The following is a 6,969-nucleotide window of genomic DNA, read 5'->3' as shown; positions in this document are numbered from 1 at the left end:
GGGCCGGGCTGGATTTGAATCCGCCACCTTAGGTGTATGTGGCTGGCACTTTAGCCACTTGAGCCACAGGCACCGAGCCATATTTCTTTCTCTCAATGGAGTCTTACTCTGTTGCCCACCCTAGAGTGCAAAGGCATCATCGTAGCTCACTGCAATCTCAAATTCCTGGGCTCAAGTGATCCTCCTACCTCAGCTTCCTGATTACTTGGGGCTACAGATGTGTGCCACCATACCTGGCTAATACACCTAATGATTTTTTTTTTGGAGACAGAGTCTCACTTTGTTGCCCTTGGTAGAGTGCCATGACTCCATAGCTCACAGCAACCTCAAATTCTTGGGCTAAAAACGATGCTCTTGCCTCAACTTCCTGAGTAGCGGAGACTACAGGCACCCGCCACAATGCCTGGCCATATCTAGAAACAGGGTCTTGCTCAGGTTGGTCTTGAACCTGTGTGCCCAGGAAATCCACCCTCCTTGGCCTCCCAGAATGCTGGGATTATAGGCGTGAGGCACTGTGCCTGGCCTTCACTTAATTGATTTTTGATAAAGGCATCAAGGACATACCTTGGGGAAAGGAGAGTGTCTTTGATAAATTGTCCTGGGAAAACTGGATATCCATATGCAAAATAATAAAACTGGACCCCCCCCATCTCTCAGCATATAGAAAATCAACTCAAAGTAGATTAAAGACTTAAATGTGAAGTCCAAAGCTATGAAATTATTGGGAGAAAACATAGGATAAATTATTCAGGACATAGGTCTGGGTGAAGGTTTTATGGATACGATCTTGAAAGCACAGGTAACAAGAGCAAATAGAGATAAATGGAATTATATCAAATTAAAAAGCTTCTGCTCAGCAAAGGAAACTATCAACAAAGTGAAGAAACAACCTATTGAATGGGAGAAAATTTCAAATTATTCATCCAATAAGGGAGTGTCATTTAGAATATACAAGGAATTCAATAGGAAAAAAACCTCATAATTTTTTTTACATTACATTATTTTTATTTTTTATTAAATCATAGCTGTATACATTAATGCAATCATGGGGTACAATGTGCTGGTTTTATATACAATTTCAAATATTTTCATCAAACTGGTTAACATAGCCTTCACGGCATTTTCTTAGTTATTGTGTTAAGATGTTTATATTCTACATTTAGTATATTTCACATGTACCCTTGTAAGATGCACTGTAGGTGTGGTCCCACCAAGTACCCTCCCTCCACCCATCTTCCCCCCTCCACTCCCTCTCTCTCCCCTTTCCCCATATTCTTGAGCTATAATTGGGTTATGGCTTTCATACGAAAGCCATAAATTGGTTTCATAGTAGGGCTGAGTACATTGGATACTTTTTCTTCCATTCTTGAGATACTTTGCTAAGAAGAATATGTTCCAGCTCCATCAAAACCTCATAATTTGATTTTAAAACAAATCAAATCAGGCAAATGATCTGAATAGACATTTCTCAAAAGAAAACATAAATGGTCAGCAAGTTTATGAAAAAGTACTAAACATCAGTAATCATCAGGGAAATGCAGATTAAACCCACAATGAGAAAGAGGCTGACCAGATGGTGATGTGGTTGCAGAGGGTGGGAGAAGCAGTGGGGGTGGAGGCAGCAGTGGGGCTGGCGGTGGTCCCCACTCAGACAGGCAGTAGCCTGGTAGCCTGTTGGGTAGTGGAAGATTGATAGTAAGGTTTTAAAAATGGACAAGTGGGATGGATCAGCTGTGAAAAATGCTTTGGATGATTTTGCCAAAAAGATCCTTCTGGAAAAGTACAAGTATGTGGAGAATTTTGGTCTCACTGATGTCTGCCTCGCCGTCTGTATGATTTCCTGTTTCTCTGCCATAGCGTCTTTGATTTGGGATTATGTACCTCTGTTTTCAGAGTCTAAGTCTGTTTTGCTTTGCTTATCATATCCTGTTTTGCGACGATGGGGATTCTGACCATTTATGTTATATCTCATACGAGGAGAGAGTAGAAGAGCGTCTTTCTCATGGCCCACAGGGAAGATCCTAAGGGGGCTGGATCCTGATAACATTTGGCAGCTCTCTTCCAATCTTTTTTCTTTCTTTCTTCTTCTTTTTTTTTTTTTTTTGCAGTTTTTTGCCAGGGCTGGGTCTGAACCCACCACCTCCAGCATATGGGGCCAGCACCCCACCCCTTTGAGCCACAGGCACCACCCACTCTCCTCCAATCTTTTTTTTGAGATAGGAACCTCAAGCTGTCCCCCTGGGTAGAGTGCTGTGGCATCACAGCTCACAGCAACCTCCAACTCCTGGGCTCAAGCGAATCTCCTGCTTCAGCCTCCTGGGTAGCTGGGACCACAGGTGCCCGCCACAATGCCTGGCTATTTTTTTGGTTGCAGCCATCATTGTTGTTTGGCGGCCGGGGCTGGATTTGAACCCGCCACCTTGGGTGTAAGTGGCTGGCACCTTAGCCACTTGAGCCACCGGCACTGAGCCCTCTCCTCCAATCTTAAAACGTTCAACAACAAATACACCCTGAAGCTGACCCTCACCTGTGGAGAACAAAGCAGCAGTCAGAGGCAGAATCCACCAAATCCTTTGCTAAGATTTTTTTTTTGTTGTTGTTTGTTTTTTGAGGGAGGATGGTGTGCAGTGATGTCATCACAGTTTACTGTAACCTCAGACTCCTCATCTCAAGTAATCTTCTTGTACCCCCAAGTAGCTGGGACCATAGGCCTGCACTAAGAAGACTGGCTAATTTTTTATTTTTGGTAGAGATGGGGTCCTGCTCTTGCTCAGATGGTCTCCTAACCAACTCCTGCCCAACTTCTGACCACTTCCTGACCTCAGGCAATCCTCTTGCCTCAGCCTCCCAGAATGCTAGGATTGCATGTGTGAAGCGCTGCACACAGCCACAATTGCCAAGTCTTTTCACCACAGAGGGACATTGGTTATGGATGCATACAAATCTGAAATATCCAGGCTCCATGACAATCTCACCATAGGAAAAAACCCCAGCTAATTCTAAAAGTAGTCCTCTGCCGGATCATGCTGAATTACTTGGTGGGTGGGGGGAAGAAATAGAACTTAAAATGGATAGAATAAGAAATGTTAAAAATATCTCTGTTTTGTCCTGAAATTTCAGTCTATTCTGGATAAAAAGGATTCTCTAACACACAGATGAGAAGTTGTAGCTCTGGCGTTTAGCTGTAGTCTCTTTGGTCTGCTGACTGTGTTGTTGGATTTGCTTTTCTGGAAAAGCATTTTTGCTAAAGGCTGTTCAGAGGTTTTCCTTTGTACCTAGCAGTACTTTATACAGTATAGCTTTGTGCCATGCAGCATTTGAACACGCAATTTTTAAACAATTATTAACCTATTGCTTACTTTGTGTCAATATTGCAACAACTACTTCCCTGAAGAATTCAAGGTACAACTTCTTTAGTATGACAGCTTTCCTTCACACACTATTTTTTCTTTTTTTTTTTTTTTTTGAGACATAGTTTCATTATGTTGCCGTCGGTAGAGTGCTGTAGCATAACAGCTCACAGCAACCTCAAACTCTTGGGCTTAAGTGATTCTCGCCTCAGCCTCCCAAGTAGCTAGGACTACCACAATGCCTGGCTATTTTTTGTTGCATTTGTCATTGTTGTTTAGCTGACTTGGGCTGGGTTTGAACCCGCCAGCTTCAGTGCATGTGGCTGGTGCCATAACCACTATGCTACGAGCCCTGAGCCCATTTTTTTTTTTTTTTAATTGAGACAGAGTTTCACTTTGTTGCCCTTGGTAGAGTGCTGTGGTGTCATAGCTCGCAGCAAGCTCAAACTCTTGGGCTCAAGCAGTTCTGTTGCCTTAGCCTCCTGATTAGCTGGGACTACTGGTGCCTGCCACAACACCTGGCTATTTTTGCTTGTTTGTTTTGTTTTATTTAGCGGGCCCGGCTGGGTTCAAACCCACCAGCCCTGGAGCATGTGGCTGGTGCCCTAACCATTGAACTTTCGGCACCCCCACACACCATTTTTGTGGGTGTATATATATCTGGCTTGTGGAGAATTAAAAAAAAAACACAGCTTTTAAATTTGTTTAGAACAGGCCTTCTGCCTATTATATTTTTTGCTTTTCGACAATTAACAAAGCCAATGGCATTTTTAGTTTTACACTGTGTTATCTGTTTCCAATACATTCTTGTTGATTTGTACCCTGCCATTTTCTAAATTTTTTTTCAATAAAAGGAAAGAAGATCTGATAAAAATAAAACCACAATGAGATATCATCTTATTCTAGTTAGAATGGCTGTTTTCAAAAAAGACAAAAACAAAATAACAAAAAAATGCTGGTAAGAATACTGAGAAAAAGGAACTCTTATATACTGTTGGTGGCAATGTGAATTAGCACATCCACTATGGACAACAGTACAGAAGATTTCCAAAAAAACAAAAAAGAAATTACCATATGATTCAGCAATTATATTACTGGATATCTATCCAAAGAAAAGGAAATCGGTGTGTCTAAGAGACATCTGCACTCCCATGTTTACTGCAGCATTATTTACATAGCCAAGATATGGAATCAACCTAAGTATCTGTCAATAGAGAAATGGGTAAAGAGAATGTGCTGAAATTACAGAATGGAATATGGTTCAGCCATAAAAAAGCATGCAACCCTGCCATTCTCAGCACCATGGATGAGCCTGGAGAACGTTATGTTAACTGAGATACACCAGGCAGAGAAGGGCAAATCCCACATGATCTCATTCATGGGGAATCTAAAACAGTTGATCCTGTAAAAGTAGAAAGTAGAATAATGGTTACCGCAAGCTGGGGAGGAAGGGAGGAGGAAGGGAAGAAGGAGTGGGGAAAGGTTAGTTCATAGGCATAAAGCTACGATTAGATAGGAGGAACACATTCTGGTGTTCTATGGTAGGGTGGTAGAGTTGGCAAGAATTTATCGTAGACTTGTAATATAGCCTGAAGTCTGGTAGGGTGATGTGTCTGGCTTTGTTTTTATTACTAAGAATCGCCTTGTCTATACAGGGTTTTTTCTGGTTTCATACAAAACAAAGAACTATTTTTTCCAGTTCTTCAAAATGTGATATTTGGTTGGTATTTTGATGGAGATTGCATTGAATCTGTCAATTGCTTTGGGTAGAATAGACATTTTGACAATATTGATTCTTCCCAGTCGAGAGCCTGATACGTTCTTTATTTTTGTTAATGTCTTCTGCTTTTTCTTCCCTTAGGGTTTCATAATTCTCTACCCAGAAGAAAAAAAGAAACATCATTTTATCATAAGGACATTTGCACTAGACTGTTATCACAGCTCAATATACAATCGCCAGGGCTGCCAGACAACAATAACAACTACAACCAAAAAATAGCCAGGTGTTGTGGTGGGTGCCCTTAGTCCCAGCTACTAGGGAGGCTGAGGCAAGAGAATCACTTAAGCCCAAGAGTTTGAGGTTGCTGTGAGCTGTGACGCCACAGCACCGTACTGAGGATGACATAGTGAGACTCTACTATATTATAAAAGTTTGTGGATGAGGATGCTGAGTATTTGATTGTTCTATTGTTTACAAATTGGACTCATAATGTTTGCTGACTGAGGGTGCATGGAAGAATAAAAAGGTACAAGAGTCAATCTGAGGGTCAATATCCCAGCTGATACATGTGATATACCTAGCACCTAGCAAATATTTAGTTAATGTTAGTTTAATTTTCTTTTCTGTATTTTAGAAATTCTCCTGGCACGTTCATGATATCATCACATTTCCTTGCATCCATTCTTCCAGCCAATCTCTCTCTCCCTCCCTAACCAGTAGTTCCAAACCATAGCCCAAATGATCTTTTCAAAATGAAAATCTGATTAGCCACTTCTCTGCTTAAAATCCTAAGACTTATTGTTGCTCTGAAGACACAGACTACAATTGTCATCTTGGTGTCTAATGATGTATGATTGGTTATGTCTATCTTCTGGACTCATCTCTTGTAAGGCTGCTGTTTTTCATTTTTTCTGCTGTCGCCTCTTTGGTCTTCTTCCAGTTCCCATAATACTTGTTGTGTCTCTCTGCAGTTTCCACTTCTGCATAGACCCATTCCCTTGGTTAGTTAGCCCCTTCCTGTTCTTTAGCCCTCAGCCCAGGAGAGCCTTCTGGTACTCTCTTTCTCTCTCCACAATGTAAGTCAATGGTGTATATTCTCACATGGCCATGTAATGTTCCTTCACTTTGGGTGGTGCCTGTGGCTCAGTGGGTAGGATGCTGGCCCCATATACCAAGGTTGGCAGGTTTGAACCCAGACCCAGCCAAACTGCAACAACAACAACAACAAAAATAGCTGGGCATTGTGGTGGGTGCCTGTAGTCCCAGCTACTCAGGAGGCTAAGGCAAGAGAATTGCTTAAGCCCAGGAGTTGGAGGTTGATATGAGCTGTGATGCCACAGCACGCTACCCAGGGCAATAAAGTGAGACTGTCTCTAAAAAAAAAAAAAAGTTCCTTCACTTTGCTCTTTGGAACACTTATATCTCAATTGGTAATTAATTGTCATTAAGATCAACTAATTATTTTCCATCTTTCCCATAAGATTAACTTCCCTGAGAGTCTAAAAATTGTTTACTGAAGTTCTCATAGCCTATCTCAGTGACTGCATATAGCTGGCAGGAAGTAAATATTGCACAATTTAATTTGAAAAAGTGTGTGAATGTGTTTGCATGTATAATTTTGTTATTATTATTCCTCATAAGTGAGGAAACTGAAACTAATTTAAGGGCAAAGTCATAGAGCTTATAATCCAAAGTACCTTACAATTTTTGAAAAGCACATTTGCTTTTTTTTTCTTAAGCATACTTGCTTTTAAGAGAATTTAAGGTGTATCTTTCTTTTCTCTTTTGTACTGATTATCCATGTATTAAAATATTTTTATTGTTTTTTGTCTAATGCCTTATTTTCTTTTGCTCAATTATTCATAACTCAGAAGACTCTAGTATCATTTTTTTTTTTTT

At 40.9% G+C, this 6,969-nt stretch overlaps 1 pseudogene; it reads left to right on the top strand.

The window, feature by feature from the left end:
* LOC100949818 overlaps positions 1-2,997 on the top strand; it is a 50,724-nt pseudogene extending 47,727 nt beyond the window's left edge.
* Positions 2,998-6,969: the final 3,972 nt, after the last annotated feature.

The sequence above is a fragment of the Otolemur garnettii genome, unplaced genomic scaffold, assembly GCF_000181295.1.
Source record: "Otolemur garnettii isolate 467f Iridium unplaced genomic scaffold, OtoGar3 scaffold00124, whole genome shotgun sequence".
NCBI classification, from domain to species: domain Eukaryota; kingdom Metazoa; phylum Chordata; class Mammalia; order Primates; family Galagidae; genus Otolemur; species Otolemur garnettii.
The sequence above is the reverse complement of the archived record's forward strand: the minus strand, read 5'-3'. Positions and strand labels throughout refer to the sequence as shown.